Source organism: Pongo abelii, chromosome 10 (genome assembly GCF_028885655.2).
Source record: "Pongo abelii isolate AG06213 chromosome 10, NHGRI_mPonAbe1-v2.0_pri, whole genome shotgun sequence".
Taxonomy (NCBI): domain Eukaryota; kingdom Metazoa; phylum Chordata; class Mammalia; order Primates; family Hominidae; genus Pongo; species Pongo abelii.
In genome coordinates this window covers 97,131,386-97,151,249 of record NC_071995.2, presented here as the reverse complement: position 1 = coordinate 97,151,249, position 19,864 = coordinate 97,131,386, and the positions used below count along the sequence as shown (strand labels likewise).

The following is a 19,864-nucleotide window of genomic DNA, read 5'->3' as shown; positions in this document are numbered from 1 at the left end:
ACTACTGAAAGTGACTGATAGCAGATTGTGCGTGTGTGTGATAAATACATTTAGGAAGCTTTCATTAGATTCAGCTCAACAGGGAGGGGCGTAGTTTAGTTGGGGAGAGTTTAATAGGGATTCAACCTGTTAGACTTTTCTGGCTCTTATATTTTCCAAGCTCTTGACAAAGTAACCTTGGGAATTTACTTCATCTCTGTGTACCTGTTCCTTAGATGTAAGATAGGGATGGGACTGGCCTCATAGGTTCACACTGGTACAGTCACACATGGCCTTACACTTCATTTAATGCTCTGCTGTCATTTTGATTTTTTTTTTTTTTTTTGAGATGGAGTCTTGCTCTGTCGCCCAGGCTGGAGTGCAGTGGGGCGATCTCAGCTCACCGCAACCTCCGCCTCCCGGGTTCAAGCGATTCTCCTGTCTCAGCCTCCGGAGTAGCTGGGACTACAGGCGTGCACAACCACGCCCGGCTAATTTTTCTATTTTTAGTAGAGACAGGGTTTCGTCATGTTGGCCAGTCTGGTCTCAAACTCCTGACCTCAGGTGATCCGCCCACCTCGGCCTCCCAATGTGCTGGGATTACAGGCCTGAGCCACCATGCCCGGCTTGAAATTCTTAATACATGTATGAACAAGGGGCCATGCTTTTTTTAGTTTGCACTGGACCCTGCAAATCAGGTGTCTGGTTCTGGATGGGAGTAATACTTACCTTGCAGAGTCTATGAGAACTCAATGAGATAATGTCTAAAAGTCTACAGAAGATGTTACCTAAAAAAAGTTAGCATTGGCCCGGCGTGGTGGCTCACACCTGTAATCCCAGCACTTTGGGAGGCCGAGGCGGGCAGATCACGAGGTCAGGAGATCGAGACCATCCTGGCTAACACTGTGAAACCCCGTCTCTACTAAAAATATAAAAAATTAGCCGGGTGAGGTGGCGGGCGCCTGTAGTCCCAGCTACTAAGGAGACTGAGGCAGGAGAATGGCGTGAACCCAGGAGGCAGAGCTTGCAGTGAGCCGAGATCACGCCACTGCACTCCAGCCTGGGCGACAGAGCAAGACTCTGGCTCGAAAAAAAAAAAAAGTTAGCATTGAGGCTGCGGCATCACAGCACTCTCTAAGCAACCCTATCCCAGACCCAGCCCTTCTGGCCCAACTAAAGTCCTACAGTCCCAGGAAGAATTCCAGAGTGGAGGGCACAGGAAAGGAAGTAGTGACAGATAAAGTTAAAAAAGTACACCAGCACCTGATTGTCCAGGGCCTCACATACCAGACTGAGGAGTCTGATCTTATGTAGACAGAGGCAGTCACTGAAGGGTCTGGACTTTCTCTCTCTTTTTTGGTTAATTCAACTTTATGGTGCTTTTCTAATGTAAAAATCCTTTGTCATGAAAAAATCAAATATTATGTAAAAATATATGACTGTAGTGAATCTTCCTATTCCCTTCCCCCAGCACTGGGCAATACTGTGACCCTTTGCTGCACATTTTTTCAGCTGGAACAGCTGGTACCCTTCACCGTGGGGCTGCACATGCTTGTGGCCCAGAACTCACAGAAGTTGATCTAGAAGATACAGTGGTAACTGAAGGAGCTGCAGGCCCAGCTCCTACCCCATGTGGGAGCTGGTGACCTTCAGAATGTAATGACTGTTGCTCCACTTCTGCCTTCCAAACTGCACAAATTTCTCTTATAGCTAACCCTAACCCAAAACTATGCAGGGAAAGGAATCTAGGAAAAATGTGGTTCTAGCCTAGCTAAATTGACATGGTAAAAAAACACCACTGGGCTTTGCAGACACCGCTGCCGCCAGGAGCCCCGTACTATCAGCCATGGTCAACCCCACCGTGTTCTTCGACATTGAGCCCTTGGGCCGCGTCTCCTCTGAGCTGTTCGCAGACAAGTTTCCAAAGACAGCAGGAAACTTTCATGCTCTGAGCACTGGAGAGAAAGGATTTGGCTATAAGGGTTCCTGCTTTCACAGAATTGTTCCAGGGTTTATGTGTCAGGGTGGAGACTTCATATGCTATGATGGCACTGGTGGCAAGTCCATCTATGGGGAGAAATTTGATGACAAGAACTTCATCCTGAAGCATACAGGTCCTGGCATCTTGTCCATGGCAAATGCTGGACCCAACGCAAACAGTTCCCAGTTTTTCATCTGCACTGCCAAGACTGAGTGATTGGATGGCAAGCATGTGGTCTTCGGCAAGGCGAAAGAAGGCATGAATATTGTGGAGACCGTGGAGTGCTTTGGGTCCAGGAATGGCAAGACCAGCAAGAAGATCAACATTGCTGACTGTGGACAACTCTAATAAGTTTGACTTGTGTTTTATCTTAACCACCAGACCATTCCTTCTGTAGCTCAGGAGAGCACCCTCCACCCCATTTGCTCGCAGTATCCTAGAATCTTTGTGCTGCAGTTCCCTTTGGGTTCTATGTTTTCCTTGTTCCCTTCCATACCTAGCTAGATTGCAGAGTTAAGTTTATGATTATGAAATAAAAACTAATTAACAACAGCAACAAAAAAAGTACCAGAGTCTATCTGTTGTCAACACGGCATCAATGAACACCTCTTGTAATCATATTTAACTTCCAGACAAAAACTAAAGAGCGAAATCAGGCTTCTACCTAACATGAAGCAGCTGTCCTTTGGACAATTGTGAACAAGCTAATTCTACCCAAAAGAGGATACAAAATCCTTTTATCCATCTTTAGGTGATGCTATTGCAGCAGGTATGGACTAAGACAAGGGGCTTGGCCTCCTTAACATTCAAGAGGCTCTGGGCCTCCAGCCTGACACAAGTAGGGAAATTGCCTGAAGGACCACACTCTCCACTGTAGAGATTCAAATCAGACTTCTGTTCACCAGATCAGGAGTCTTTTCACTTGTACATAACTAACTTATTAGGCTGCTCATTTATTTTATTTCTAAGGAGACCACGATCCATTAGACAATGCCAAAGATCTCTACAGATCAAACCATTCTGATTATTGCTTCTGTTGTCCATTACAGTAACCACGCCTGACTGGTCTTTGGTGAGTAAAGATCACCCTCCATCCCAGAATCTCATTGAATTTAGGGAGCTCCAGTTTGATGATAGCAATTCCCATCATCATTCCTGGTTTGCAATGAATGGCTACTACATAGAATGCTGGGGCTTTTCTTATAAATGTATTTCTCATGCCCTTGACAAGGGATTGTCCTCTGGACTCTTGAGAGAATTAGGAGGTGGATGAGCATATCTTAAAATAATAAATCTATTCTAGCATTGTAATCACTCTAAACTTTTGGACACTATTAAAAAAACAATTATTCTGACACTTGTTAAAGACAGTTGGCAGATTTTATTCAGGACTATCATGATAGATGTAGGAACAGCTGCAATAGGGTTTTGCAGTGGGCAAGAGAGATTGGGCTCCACTCCAAATGCAACAAAAATAAACGGGAATTTATCATTAAGGAGCAGGATGCAGGGAGAGTGCCGATGTATAGAAAATTACTAAAAGGGGCCGGGCGTGGTGGCTCACACTTGTAATCCCAGCACTTTGGGAGGCCAAGGCGGATGGATCACAAGGTCAGGAGATTGAGACCATCCTGGCTAACACGGTGAAACCCTGTCTCTACTAAAAATACAAAAAATTAGCCTGGCATGGTGGCATGCACTTGTAATCCCAGCTGAGGCAGGAGAATCGCTTGAACCCGGGAGGCGGAATTTGCAGTGAGCTGAGATCACGCCACTGCGCTCTAGCCTGGGCAACAGAGTGAGACTCTGTCTCAAAAAAAAAAAAAATTACTAAAACGGTAGGATAATTTGTGCTAAAGAAATCTAATAAGATTCTTGCTGAAGGCAAGCCAGAGTGATCAGATATCACCTGGGGGAAAGTGGAAGATGAAGAATTTGATCAAATATGGGGGGTGATCAGATATCAAGAGTGGGGGATTCTTGCTATGACTGGGCTTTTAGCGGACATGCCCCAAGATGGGGCCTAATCAAAAAAAGTTTCAGAGAAGCCTGACTAAAGTTAGATCAAGGAGAGTCTTTGTCAATACCTTCCTATTTGGTGTACTAAGGAAGTCTGGCTTTTTAATTTCATTAAGTATAGGCCACCATTGAACTTAAATTTCAGCCAGACAATTAGAGTCACTCCCAGCCATCTGAACTAAAACAATGAACTGAGACACTCTGTGTATTGTATCCGTATTAATAGATTTGCCTTGATTTACTATTATATTCCTTCTATTCTATTTTAGTTATTGCTGCCTATCAAATTACCCCAAAATGATATGAGGGCGATCTGGCTGTGACGTCTGTCACCCCACCGATGGCCAGGGTTGATTCGGCTGATCTGGCTGCCTAAGCTCATGTCCCCTTCTTCCCTCACTGCTCCACGTGCATCGCTCCCAAAGCTGCGCGCTAGATCAAAGAAGACGAACTTCCCCGATAGAGAAGGACCATTCTTCAGTCAAGGGTATATGAGTAGCTATGCTCTCCAGGTAGAACCTCCAAACAGGCCCTCAAATTACCCCAAAACTAATAGGCATACAACAACAAACACTTATCAGCTCACATTTTCTGAGGGTCAGGAAAGTGAGTGTGGCTTCGTTGAGTGGTCCTAGCTCAGGATCACTCATCAGCTGGGGATGGAGGATCTGCTTCCAAGCTTTCAAGACTTGGCTATTGGCAGAAAACTTCAGTTCCTGGACAAGTGGTCCTCACCATACAGCTGCTCATAACATTGCTTCCTCAGATTGGGTAAATCACGAAAGAAGGAGAGCAACCAAGGCAGAAGCTGCTGCGTCCTTTATAACCAAATCTCAGAAGTGACACATCATCACTTCTGCTGTATCCTATTGGTCACAGAAACCAATCCAGATACAGCATGGGAGAAGAGGCGGGGATCAGTGGGGCCATCCTCGAGGCTGACTACCACACATCCCACCCAACATTCTTAGTCTCCATCCCCACACATGTTGCCCAGGTTTCTATCAATAGAAATCTTGCACACTTTTTTGTTTTTGTTTTTATTTTTTTGAGACAGAGTCTCACTCTGTCGCCTAGGCTGGAGTGCAGTGGCGCGATCTTGGCTCACTGCAACCTCTGCCCCCCGGGTTCAAGTGATTCTTCTGCCTCAGCCTTCCTAGTAGCTGGGATTACAGGTACATGCCACCACGCCCAGCTAATTATTGTATTTTTAGTAGAGACGGGATTTTGCCATGTTGGCCAGGCTAGTCTCGAACTCCTGATCTCAGGTGATCAGCCTGCCTCGACCTCCCTAAGTGCTGGGATTGCAGGCATGCGCCACCATGCCTGGCTAATTTTGTATTTTTAGTAGAGATGGGGTTTCTCCATGTTGGTCAGTCTGGTCTCGAACTCCCAACCTCAGGTGATCCACCTCCCTCGGCCTCCCAAAGTGGACAGTAGGTTTTACGAAGAATCAGCAGATCCTGCCAGGCAACCACCTCAGGTGAGGCCATTACAGATTTCACAGGGACGAGGAACCTAATCTCCTCAGACAGGAGAGGAAGGGCTTCTTTGACAAGGAGGCTCAACAGAATTTAGGGGTTCTGGCTGGGCGTGGTGGCTCACGCCTATAATCCCAGAACTTTGGGAAGCCGAGGTTGGTGGATCTCTTGAGTCCAGGAGTTAAAAACCAGCCTGGACAACATGGTGAAACCCCGTCTCTAAAAAAAAAAAAAAAAAAATAGCCAGGCATAGTGGCATGCCCCTGTAGTCCCAGCTACGAAAGAGGCTGAGGAGGGAGGATCACTGGAGCCTGGGAAGCAGAGGTAGCGGTGAGCCGAGATCGCGCCATTGTATTCCAGCCTAAGCAACAGATAGAGATCTTGTCTCAAAAAAGAAAAAAAAAAGAATATAGGGGTTCATGGTCTTAGTGGTATCATAATCTGCCCAGGTGTCACTATTCCAAAATTTTGGGTCTAACTTCTGCTCAAAACATTGCCCTAATTTTAAACACTATGAGATTGGGAATTCAACTTGCATTGTAATTCAGAATTAGATTTTGAGTTTGATTTTTAGAAAGTACAATCTTGCAGATACAGCAAAGCAGTCAAGGCGGCCAGGCATGGTGGCTCATGCCTGTAATCTCAGCACTTTGGGAGGCCGAGGTGGATGATCACGAGGTCAGGACTTCAAGACCAGCCTGGCCAGGGTGGTGAAACCCTGTCTCTACTAAAAATACAAAAATTAGCTGGGCGTGGTGGCACACGGCTGTAGTCCCAGCTACTCAGGAGGCTGAGGCAGGAGAATCGCTTGAAGCCAGGAGGCTAGCAGAGGTTGCAGTGAGCCGAGATTGTGCTACTGCACTCCAGCCTGGATAACAGAGCGAGACTCCATCTCAAAAAACAAACACACAAAAAAAGTAGTCAAGGCTTTCTGGTCCTTTATCTGATGTTGAACTGAGAAGTAAAAGCCCTAAGTTATCATTTTCTTTCCCCCAGTTATCCAACATAATTAGAAGAAGCCAACCAACCCAAAGCATCTGCTTGGTCAACCCAACACCTTGCCTTCTTTGTTTTTTTTTTTGAGACAGAGTCTTGCTCTGTTGCCCAGGCTGGAGTGCAGTGGCGTGATCTTGGCTCACTGCAAGCTCCACCTCACGGGTTCACACCATTCTCCTGCCTCGGCCTCCCAAGTAGCTGGAACTACAGGCACCCACCACCACGCCCAGCTAATTTTTTTTGTATTTTTAGTAGAGACTGGGTTTCACCATGTTAGCCAAGATGGTCTCGATCTCCTGACCGCGTGATCCGCCCGCCTTAGCCTCCCAGAGTGCTGGGATTACAGGCGTGAGCCACCGCGCCCAGCCAGCCTTGCCTTCTTTAGGCACTTGATTACAGGTAATAATTTAGGGCATTGTTTTTGCTAATGCATGCCATAGACAACAGTGTTGCCTTTCTCATTGACTAAAGCTTGTATGATTACCTTCCTGTATTTGCAAGGCTGTACTTTCTAAAAGCCAAACTCAACATCTAACTGAGTTACAATGCAAAATGAATTTCCAATCTCATAGGGTCTCCTGTTAAAGTTGGGGCATTTTTTGGAGTGAAGGTAAAATCCCAAATTTTGGAAAAGGGAAACATGGACAGATTATGATGACATCAGGATCATGAATCCCTAAATTCTGTTGAACATTTTTTTGCCAGTAAAAACAGCCCTTCTTTCTTTTATTTATGTTTTATTTGTTGAGATGGAGTCTTGCTCTCTCGCCCAGGCTGGAGTGCAGTGGCATGATCTCAGCTCAGTGCAACCTCTGCCTCCCAGGTTCGAGTGATTCTCCTGCCTCAGCCTCTAGAGTAGCTGGAATTACAGGCGTGCGCCAACACGCCCAGCTAATTTTTGTAGAGACCAAGTTTTGCCATGTTGCCCAGGCTGGTCTCAAACAGACTCCTGGCCTTTAGTGATCCGCCCACCTTGGCCTCCCCAAGTGCTGGGGTTACAGACTTGAGCCACCACACCCGGCCAGTCCTTCCTTCTTTGACTGGGGAGGTTAGTCTCTTCTTTGTTATACCTTTAATGGCCTCCCCTGAGGTAGTTATCTTGCAAGGTGTTTAAATATAATCAGATCAGAGAACCAATCCAGATAACCAAGAACAAATTCAGGGAACCCATTCTTAAAGCTTTGTTCTCCTGGAATTGTTTCCAATACCATTGTCTGTTTCAGGGTTTGACCAGAGAAGTATAAGCAGTATAAGTCATGTGGAATAAGAGATTTTTTTTTTTTTTAGGGGTTAAGTCTCATGAAATTGTGAGCATGGGAAAAGGTCTATGTAGGAGTCTAACATCTCTGTGTCTGGTATTGGTCTTGAAATTTCTGTAAATCAGTACTGCTTACCATTAGGCAGAAAAGCTAGAGTGAACGTGGGCAGGTACAAACTGGAGCCCACAAAGAGAATCTGGATCTCATGGGGATAAACTAGACTGAGCATCTGTCTCTTATCACTTACACCTCAATGAGGCAGGTGCCTGCAGGAGCCTGGTGCAGGTGCTTATAGGAGCCATGCGCTGCACCTGCGTCTCACCCAGACTTGCAGAAACTGAAGAAGATTCAGTAGGAACTGCAAGAGCTCTAGACTTAGCTACTTCCCCCGCCAGCAGATGAGCAACAATGTGCGTGAGATGTGCCTAGTGTCCTAGACTGACCTTCAGACTGTAATGGCTGCTGCTTCACTTCTGCCTTTCCTATCTTCACAGATTTCCCTTGTGGCCAATCCTAACCAAGAACCATATTTGAGAGATAAAGTCAAGGTTGTTGGAATTTGAGACGTTAGGACATCCAAGTGGAACTTTGCCAACAGACATGTGTAAACTTAGAGCTAGAGGTCAAGGATGCACTTGTAGATTTTTTTTTTTCAGACAGAGTTTCCACTCTTGTTGCCCAGGCTGGAGTGCAATGGTGCAATCTTGGGTCACTGCAACCTCTGCCTCCCGGGTTCAAGTGATTCTCCATTCTCAGCCTCCCAAGTAGCTGGAATTACAGGCATGCACCACCACGCTTGGCTAATTTTTGTATTTTTAGTAGAGACGGGGTTTCACCATGTTGGCCAGGCTGGTGTCGAACTCCTGACCTTGGGTGATCCACCCACCTCCACCTCCCAAAGTGCTGGAATTACAAGCATGAGCCACTGCGCTCAGCCACACTTGTAGATACAAGGATCGTTTCTAACATGGAGAATAACAAGAAAATCCTTAAATAATTCCTGGTATAGCTCTAGTAAATTATGCAAGGTAGACCAAAGCCCCTCATGATAACCCTTTTCATATCTACCCTGAGGGAAAAAATGAGTAATATCCACTAACACCTTGGTTATTGTCTTTTTTGATTAGGAATCTTGGTTCTTTTTTTTTTTTTTTTTTTGAGACTGAGTCTCGCTCTGTCACCCAGGCTGGAGTGCAATGGAGTGATCTCAGCTCACTGCAACCTCTGCCTCCTAGGTTCAAGGGATTCTCCTGCCTCAGCCTCCCAAGTAGCTGGGATTACAAGCGTGGGCTACCACACCCAGCTAATTTTTTGTATTTCTAGTAGAGATGGGGTTTCACCATGTTGGCTAGGCTGGTCTCGAACTCCTGAGCTCAAGTGATACACCCGCCTCGGCCTCCAAAAATGCTGGGATTACAGTCATGAGCAACCGTGTTTGGCCTGTTTTTTGTTTGTTTGTTTGTTTGTTTTTTGAGATGGAATTTTGCTCTTTTGCTGAGGCTGGAGTGAAGTGGCATGATCTTGGCTCACTGCAACCTCTGCCCCCAGGTTCAAGCGATTCTCCTGCCTCAGCCTCCCGAGTAGCTGGGATCATAGGCCTGTGTCAACATGCCCGGCTAATTTTGTATTTTTAGTAGAGATGGGGTTTCGCCATGTTGGCCAGGCTGGTCTTGAACTCCTGACCTCAGGTGATCCGCCTGCCTTGGCCTCCCAAAATGCTGGGATTACAGGCATGAGCCACTGATCCCAGCCTTTTTTTTTTTTTTTTTTAATGGGGCCATAATTTCCATTCTGGACAGTGTTAGAAAGACAAAATGCCCCTATCCTTTTTCTGAAGGGTATCCTAAGTTCAGCCTTGAGAGCAGACCCAGCTCTGGGGCTGAGGTTCAGACTCTTGAATTCATCCATGTTTGTGCAAGGGGTTGAAAGCAATGAAGTTATTCTTGCATATTCAGGGACATTGTATTTTTTATTTATTTTATTTTTGTTTTGTTTTGAGATGGAGTTTCGCTCCTTTTGTCCAGGCTGGAGTGCAGTGGCGTGATCTCGGCTCACTGCAACCTCCGCCTGCCGAGTTCAAGCCTCCTGCCTCAGCCTCCTGAATAGCTGGGATTACAGCTATCCACCACCACGCCTGGCTAATTGTTTGTATTTTTAGTAGAGACGGGGTTTCGCCATGTTGGCCAGGTAGGTCTTGAACTCCTGACCTCAGGTGATCCACCCAGCTCAGCTTCCTAAAGTGCTGGATTATAGGCGTGAGCCACAGCACCCAGCGGACATTGTATTTTATAGGAAATAATAGGCATGTGAATTCTTTTGCCCAGTTTCTTCCTTCTTAATATCTTGAAATCTTCTTTCTGCCATTGCAGTCGTAGAATAGTGTTTGTCCGCTAATGGGGAAGCATATGTAGATATGACAGACCCTAAAATAGTCCCTACAGAAGGTATATGCATATGTGGCAACTTTAGTCACTCAGTGATTATAATCCATAAGCTTAAGAGAGCTTTTGAGTGAGGCCTGGCCATCACAAGTGAAGGTTCCCAAATCTGATTTCTCATTAAAGCGCCTGCCAACACACAGATGGTTTTAGGCTTCAAAAGATTCTATTTTACTAAGGCTGATGAAGTGTCCTGGAATCTGCCATTTTTAAAAGATCCCCAGGCAAAGCTGGACGTGGTGGCTCATGCCTGTAATTCCAACTCTTTGGGAGGCTGAGGCAGGTGGATCACCTGAGGTCAGGAGTTCAAGACCAGCCTGGCCAACATGGTGAAACCTTGTCTTTACTAAAAATACAAAAATTAGCCAGGCACAGTGGTGTGCACCTATAATCCCAGCTACTTGGGAGGCTGAGGCAGAAGAATCACTTGAACCTGGGAGGCGGAGGTTGTAGTGAGCTGAGATCACATCATTGCACTCCAGCCTTGGCGACAAGAGCAAGACTCCATACTCCATTTCAGAAAAATAAAAATAATAATAAAAAAAAGATCCCCAGGCAAAAGATCACAGATCTTATAATCAACCATGTTTTGAAACCAATGATCTAAGCAATTCCAAGATCAGCATGAGTGACAGCATGTGGAACGAGCTTGAGAGGGGTGTCTCTCCTGTAAAATGAGACAGCAGTTTAAATTACCCAGTTTGCCATAAATATAAAAAGTGCTCAGTTTAAAAAAAAGAAAAAAGAAATCTGCCGCGTGCGGTGGATCACGCCTATAATCCCAGCACTTTGTAAGGCCAAGGCTGGTGGATCACTTGAGGTCAGGAGCTTGAGACCAGCCTGGCCAACATGGTGAAACCCCGTCTCTACCAAAAAAAATATGAAAAAAAATTAGCCGGGCATGGTGGTGCGCGTTTGTGGTCCCAGCTACTTGAGAGGCTAAGGAAGGAGAATCACTTGAGCCCAGGAGGTGGAGGTTGCAGTGAGCTAAGATCTTACTGCTGTACTCCTGCCCGTACAACGAGACTCCATCTCAAAAAAAAAAAAAAAAAAGAAAAGAAAAAGAAATATCTGGCCAGGTGTGGTGGCTCATGCCTGTAATCCCAGCACTTTGAGAGGCCAAGGTGGGTGGATCATCTGAGGTCAGGAGTTCAAGAGCAGCCTGGTCAACATGGTGAAACGCTGTCTCTACTAAAAATACAAAAATTAGCCGGGTGTGGTGGCAGGTGCCTGTAATCCAAGCTACTCACAAGGCTGAGGCAGGAGAATCACTTGAGCGTGGGAAGCGGAGGTTGCAGTGAGCCAAGACCATGCCACTGTACTCCAGCCTGGGCAACGAGAGCAAAACTCAGTCTAAAAAAAAAAAAAGAAAAGAAATACCATTGAAAAAAGTAAATCAGAAATGAGGCAAGATAATGCCACATATCTTGAAAAATTTGATGAGGGCCAGGCTCAGTGACTCATACCTGTAATCCCAGCATGTTAGGAGGCTGAGGTGGGCAGATCACGAGGTCAGGAGATCAAGACCATCCTGGCTAACACGGTGAAACACCGTCTCTACTAAAAATACAAAAAATTAGCCAGGCGTGGTGGCATGGGCCTATAGTCCCAGCTACTCGGGAGGCTGAGGCAGGAGAATCGCTTGAACTCAGGAGATGGAGGTGGCAGTAAGCTAAGATAGCACCACTGCACTATCAGAGCGAGATTCTGTCTCAAAAAAAAAAAAAAATTTTTTTGTTGAAAGATTTGGGAGTTTGCTTTATGACAGTGGTTCCAGGGTAATTGGAAAAGAAGTTAGAGATGTGTTTTGACTGTTAAGATGTTTATTGTAGCATGATTATTAAAATATGTAAATATTCTAGGAAAAATAGAAGCAAGACAGTCTTTAGATTTCAATAATTAAAAACCCAATGTATTAGCCAGGTTAAACTAGGCTATCTATTTAAAATTACTTAATATTTACTGAACATCTAGTTGAGAGTACTGTGAATATTTTCAAAGTTCTCTTTGACCTCTTTTTTAACATTCTCTTCCCAGTAATCTCCTTCACTCCCATAGGATCAGCTTTCATCCTTAATGGGAAAATTCTCAATCTTTTATTTTTCATATTTTAGGGTTTCATTTATTTATTTATTTATTTTTATTTTTATTTTTATTGATGTGGAGTCTCAGTCTGTCATCTAGGCTGGAGTAGAGTGGCATGATCTCGGCTCACCACAACCTCCGCCTTCTCCACCTCCCCGGGTTCAAATGATTCTCCTGCCTCAGCCTCCCGAATAGCTGGGGTTACAGGCATCCACCACCACACCTGGCTAGAAGTAATTTCAATGCTACGGAAAAGATGCAGGAATAGTAAAAAGAATTTCTGTAACCCTTCACCCAGCTTCCCTGATGTTAACATTTTACTATATTTGCTTTATCATTCTCTCTCTCTCTGTCTTTCCCTCTCTCTCTTCTCTCTTTCTATCTTCCATCTATATACATATTTATAATAAATATATACACATATATATACACACATAGAGATACATATATATACCCATATATAGATATACAGATTGTACACATATAAAAAATGTATACCTACATACATACACCCACATATACATATTTTTCCTGAATCATTTGAGAGTTAAGTTAAATACATGACACGGCATAACCCTTAAATACTTTCCTGAAGGACCAAGCACAACCATCAACATCAAGATTAACATGGATAGAACGCTACCAAATCCTCCAAATTTCCCAATAATGTCCTTTATGGCAAAAACAAATCAAAACAAGACAAAATTACTTCTTATTTTAGTCTATTATCCAGGAACACACATAGTGTGATTTTCATGTCCCTTTATCCTTCTTCAGTCTGAAGCAGTTCTTCTAATCTTTCTTTGCCACTCATGACCTTGGCATTTTTGAAGAGTACGGGACATTTATTTGGGAGAATATTACTCAATTTGGGTTTCTCTGATGTTTTCCCACGATCAGATTTAGGTTATGCATTAGGCAAGAATATCATAGAAGGGATGCTTTGTTCTTCTTGGCATATCATTTCAAGAAGTACATGATATTGATTTGTTCTATTACTGGTGAGGTGAACATTGATCATTTGATCAAGGGGTTGGCGGCCAGGTTCCTTCATTGTAAAGTTACTATTTTTCTGTGTTATTTATAAATAATTTATGGGGAGATACTGTGAGACCATGTAAGTATTCTGTTCAGCACAATTTCACCCCCTAATTTTTACATCCATCAATGATTCTTGCCTGAATCAACTAGTACTGTGATGATTGCCAGGTGGTAATTTTTTAACTCCATCAATCCTTCTACATTTAGAAGTTGGTATTCCACTGTAAGGAAGTGCCTTCTTTCTCTACATTTATTTAGTTCATTTTTTATTTATTTTTATCAGTATTGATTAATGAATCTTAATTTAATTCAAGTGTTATAATCTAACACTAACATTATTTACTTTGATGCTCATATTGTTTCATATTTGGCCAGTGGGCACCGCTTTAATCTGATCCTTTATTCTTTTGACAAATCTTTTTTTTTTTTAGGAGACAGAATCTTGCTCTGTTGCCCAGGCTGAGTGCAGTGGTGTGATCATAGCTCACAACAGCAGCCTTGAACTCCTGGGCTCAAGCAGTCCTCCTGCCTTGGCCTCCCAAAGCACTGGGATTACAGGCGTGAGCTGTTGCATCTGTCCCTCATCACTTTTTAACCACTTCCTTACTTCCTGGCACAGCAAGATGTTCCTAGCTAAGCTTATACTTTTTTCTACTCCCCTCAGCCTTGGAATCAGCCATTTCTCCAAAGTGCTCTTGTCTCTTTTAGAGGAGAACAGCATCTAAAAACCAAGATCTGGGAGCAAAATATGCTCATTGCTTTTGCAAAGCTGTTGCCTCTAGGCTCTTTCAGGGGATATATATATACATACACATATACATAATGCATGTACAGTTGTCCCTCGTATCAGTGGGGGATTGGTTCCAGGACTGCCCCCCACCACTCTCCTGCCCCACAGATACCAAAACTTGCATATGCTCAAGAAGAGCCTTACATAAAATGGTATAGCATTTGCATATAACCTACACACATCCTCTGGTATATTTTAATCTCTAGATCGCTTATAATATGCACTACAATGTAAATGCTACGTAAATAGTTGTTATACTGTATTTTTTATTTGTGTTTTTTTATTGTTGTATTGTTATTTTTTATTCCTAATATGTTTGATCCGTAGCTGGCTGAACCCATGGATGCAGAACCCATGGATGTGGAGGGCCAACTGTATAATGTGCACATCTACTTCTACATCTATCTATCTATCTATCTATCTATCTATCTGTCTATCGCCATCTATTTCTCTATCATCTCTATCTATCATCCATCTCTCTATATCTATCATCTATCTCTGTCATCCATTTGTTTTGTTTTGTTTTGTTTTGTTGAGACAAAGTTTTGCTCTTGTTCCCCAGACTGGAGGTCAATGGCACAATCTCCGCTCACCACAACCTCTGCCTCCCGGGTTCAAGCAATTCTCCTGTCTCAGCCTCCCGAGTAGCTGGGATTATAGGCATGTGCCAACATGCCCAGCTAATTTTGTATTTTTAGTAGAGACAGGGTTTCTCCATGTTGGTCAGGCTGGTCTCAAACTCCTGACCTCAGTTGATCTGCCTGCCTTGGCCTCCCAAAGTGCTGAGATTAGAGGCGTGAGCCACCATGCCCGGCCAATTTCTTTTTTTTTTTTTCTTTTGAGACGGAGTCTTGCTCTTGTCGCCCAGGCTGAAGTGCAATGTGGCACAATCTCGGCTCACTGCAACCTCCACCTCCTGGGTTCAAGCGATTCTCTTGCCCCAGCATTCCAAGTAACTGGGATTACAGGCACCTGCCACTACACCAGGCTAGATTTTTGTATTTTAGTAAAGACGAGGTTTCACCATGTTGGCCAGGCTGGTCTCTAACTCCTGACCTTAGGTGATCCGCCCACCTCGGCCTCTCAAAGTGCTGGGATTACAGGTGTGAGCAACCATGCCCAGCCTCATCCATTTATTTCTGTCTATGCATCTCTATCATGCATATCTATCTATCTGTCTGTCTATCTATCTATCTATCATCTATCTCTGTCATCCATTGATCTATATCTCTGTCATCCACTTATCTCTATCCATCTCTATCATTCATCTCCATCTATCTGATCTATCTCTATCATCCATCAATCTATATCTATCTTTATCTGTCATCCATTTATCTCCATCCATCTTTATCCTATCATCTATCTATCTATCTATCTATCTATCTATCTATCTATCTATCTATCTATCTCTCTATCTCTGTCTATCTAACTTTTCTTTTAAAAACCATGAGTTCTGAATGGGCACAGTGGCTCACGTCTGTAATCCCAACAATTTGGGAGCCCGAGGCAGGGGGATTGCTTGAGGTCAGGAGCTCGAGACCAGCCTGGCCAACATGGTGAAACCCTGACTCTACCAAGAATAGAAAAATTAGCTGGGTGTGGTGGTACGCACCTGTAATCCCAGCTTCTCAGGAGGCTGAGGCAGCAGAATCGCTTGAACCCTGGAGGCAGATGTTGCAGTGAACAGAGATCATGCCATTGCACTCCAGCCTGAGTGACAGAGTGAGACTCTAAGAAAAAAACAAAACAAAACAAAAAACCACATGAGTTCACACTGATATCTCCAATTTCAAATCTTCAAATCACAACACCACAGGGTTCATTCCAGTCTATTTTTCTTTCCACATTTGTAACCCCCTTCTCTGACAGAGATAATAAACCTGGCTTTCATTATCTTCAATACGTTTACTTACTTGCTTATTACCCCCGTATGTAACCAACTTCCTAACTCTGCTGGGTGCCTCCTTGGTACCAACCTTATAGATCTCACTGGCCGTGCCCTGCCTGAAGACAAGAAAATAATAACAATAATAATGGTAATAATAATGTTTTTTAAAGACAAGAAAAAGGAACAAGAGGGAAGAGAAAGAGGAATAGTAAGTCAATATGGCTATCTTGAATGAACGAATTAACCTAAAATCTTAACAATATAACAAAATAAATAATGCAATAACATTTCTTGCTCCTGTAAGGTTTGGTGCTGATCAGGTGGTTTTCCAGAGAACTCTCCCTGAAGTGGTGACTCAGGGATTCAAGCTGCTTTCATTTTATGGTTCTGCCACCTCACCCCATGACCTCTACAGGTTCAGCTAAAGGGGAAGAGGTGGAACAAGAAGGCACATGGGCACTCAACTGCCTCAGAGTAAAAGTGACACATCACTTCCGTTTATGTTCTTTTGGCAAGAATTAATCCTGTGACACCACCCAGGTGCACAGGACTGAGAAAATATGGAGGAGCACATGGATTTTCAGATAGCACTAACAGTCTCCTCCACACCCAATAGATACATTGGAATGGATTTTGTATCTAGATAACATAAGCTATGTGTAGCTTCCTAGTGGACATTCTTAGAAGGTAACAATGAGGTTCACCAGGAAACAATGAGCAAAACTATTATATCCAACTTTTAGTTATAAGGTGGTGAAATGCAACAGTCATCCATAAAATATGATTTTGGTTTTGGATTAGTTGAGTTAAAGCCATTTTTTCTAGCAGTAGTTAGCAGGATCATGTCTATCACAGCCACACCTAGTCCAAAGGCTAGCATGTTTTTTCCTGGTGGCCCTAGTAAGTATCTGGATGTAATCATTCAGAGTTCATTCAGAAACTACAGTATAAAATACAGCCCTGTGCTTCCTCCTCTGATTATAATTGTTTTGAAATTTTCAAATAATTTCAAACTCACAGAAAAGATGTAAGAGTAGTACAAATAACTCATATATACTTCATCCAGATTTACCAGTTTTTAATATTTTGTCACAACTGCTTTAATAGTTTTTTTTTCCCATCTATCTCTATGTCTGGCTATCTATTTATCTATCTACCTACTTACCTATTATCCCTCCACCCATCTACCTATCCATATAATTTGAATCATTTGAGAGTAAACTGCAGAGTATACTGTTTAGCCCCTAAATACTTCAGGTGCATTTCTTTTCTTTTTTTTTTTCTTTTCTTTTTTTTTTTTGCCAGGGGGGTGGGGGCGTGGGGAGAGTCTTGCTCTGACACCCCGGCTTGGAGTGCAGTAGCACGATCCCAGCTCACTGCAACCTCCGCCTCCAAGGTTCAAGTGATTCTCATGCCTCAGCCTCCTGAGTAGCTGGGACTATAGGCATGTGCCACCACACCTGGCTAGTTTTTGTATTTTTAGTAGAGATGGGGTTTTGCCATGTTGGTCAGGCTGATCTCAAACTCCTAGCCTCAAGTGATCTGTCCACCTCAGGCTCCCAAAGTGCTGGGATTACAGGTGTGAGCCACCGCACCCGGCCTCAGAGTGCATTTCTTAAGGACAAGGATATTCTCTTACATAAGCACAGTATAATTATCAAAATCAGGAAATTTAACACTAATAATTTAACCTATAATCTACATTCAAAATTTGCTAATTGTCCCAACAATGTCCTTTATTTACAACAATGCCTTTTTTTCTGGTCCGTATCTAATCCTGGATGACACATTGCATTTAGTACACATGTCTCTTTAGCTCCCTTTGCTAAAACTGGACTGCGGTGGCAGAGCCATCTCGGCTCACTGCCACCTCTGTTTCCTTGGCTCAAGCAACCTACAATCTCAGCCTCCCAAGTAGCTAGGATTACAGGTGTGAGCCACCATGCCTGGCTAATTTTTGTATTTTTAGCGGAGATGAAGTTTCACCATGTTGGCCAGGCTGGTCTCAAACTCCTGAGCTCAAAGTGATCCACCAGCATGGGCCTCCCAAAGTGCTAGGATTACAGGCATGAGCTATGGCACCTGGCCTTACCTTTTTGTTTTGTTTTGTTTTTGCCCACTGCCACACCCAGATAATTTTTTTTTTTAATACTTTAAGTTCTGGGATACATGTGCAGAACATGCAGGTTTGTTACATAGGTATATATGTGCCATGGTGTTTTGCTGCACCCATCATCCTGTCATCTACATTAGGTATTTCTCCTAATGTTATCCCTCCCCTAGCCCCCCATTCCCTAACAGGCCCCGGTGTGTGATGTTCCCCTCCCTGTGTCCATGTGTTCTCATCGTTCAACTCCTCCTTATGAGTGAGAACATGCAGTGTTTGGTTTTCTGTTCCTGTGTTAGTTTGCTGAGAATAATGGTTTCCAGCTTCATCCATGTCTCTGCGAAGGACATGAACTCATCCTTTTTTATGGCTGCATAGTATTCCATGGTGCATACGTGCCACATTTTCTTTATCGTCTATCATTGATGGGCATTTGGGTTGGTTCCAAGTCATTGCTATTGTGAACAGTGCTGCAATAAACATATGTGTGCATGTGTCTTTATAATAGAATGATTTATAATCCTTTGGGTATATGCCCAGTAATGGGATTGCTGGGTCAAACGGTATTTCTGGTTCTAGATCCTTGAGGAATCACCACACTGTCTTCCACAATGGTTGAACTAGTTTACAGTCCCACCAACAGTGTAAAAGCGTTCCTATTTCTCCACATCTTCTCCAGCATCTGTTGTTTCCTAACTTTTTAATGATCGCCAGAATCTACAAGGAACTTAAACAAATTTACAAGAAAAAAACAAACAACCCCATGAAAAAGTGGGTGAAGGATATGAACAGACACTTCCCAAAAGACGACATTTATGCGGCCAACAAACATATGAAAAAAAGCTCATCATCACTGGTCATTAGAGAAATGCAAATCAAAACCACAATGAGATACCATCTCATGCCAGTTAGAATGGCCTGACATTTTTTAGGAGTACAGGCCAGCGATTTGTGTAAAATTTCCTTTAATTGAGAGTTGTCTGAAGTTTTCTTGTGATTCCATTCAGGTTGTGCATTTAGAGAAGGGATACTGCGTGAGTGATGTATTCTGCTCAGTGCACCCCTCAGGAAAGACTTGGTGATTTATACCATTCCTAGGGTGAGGTTAACTTTGATCACTTGGTTTAAGGTGGTGTCTATCAAATTTCTTCACTGTAAAGTTATTATTTTTCCCTTTGTAATTAATCAGTAATTTATAAAGAGATACTTTTGAGACTACGTAAACATCCTGTTTTTCGAAAATCACATACCCACTAATTTTCACATCTATTGATTATTCTTGCCTGAATCAACAATTACCATGATTACATGATTTTCTAAATCTTTGCTTTAGGCCAGGTGCGTGGCTTATGCCTGTAATCTCAGCACTTTGGGAGACTAAAGTGGATCACCTGAGGTCAGGAGTTTGAGACCAGCCTGGCCAACATGGCGAAACCCCATCTCTACCAAATATGCAAAAATTAGCCAGGCACCACACCGTGGTGGTGGGCACCTGTAATCCCAACTACTTGGGAGGCTGAGGCAGGAGGATCACTTGAACTTGGGAGGCAGAGGTTGCAGTGAGCCGAGATTGTGCCACTGCACTCCAGCCTGGGCAACAGAGTGAGACTTGGTCTCAAAAACAAAAACAACAACAAAAAATAAATCTTTGTTTCTTCTATTTTTTTTTTAGCTGGCCATTCTACTATAAGAATGAGCTTTCACCGGGCACAGTAGCTCACGCCTATAATCCCAGCACTTTGGGAGGCCAAGGCAGGCAGATAACTTAAGGCCAGGAGTTCAAGACCAGCCTGGCCAACA

At 43.5% G+C, this 19,864-nt stretch overlaps 1 pseudogene; it reads left to right on the top strand.

Annotated features, from left to right (window-relative positions):
- Positions 1–1,560: 1,560 nt before the first annotated feature.
- On the top strand, positions 1,561–2,829 carry LOC100939932 (peptidyl-prolyl cis-trans isomerase A-like; annotated as a pseudogene).
- The last annotated feature ends 17,035 nt before the right edge of the window (positions 2,830–19,864 follow it).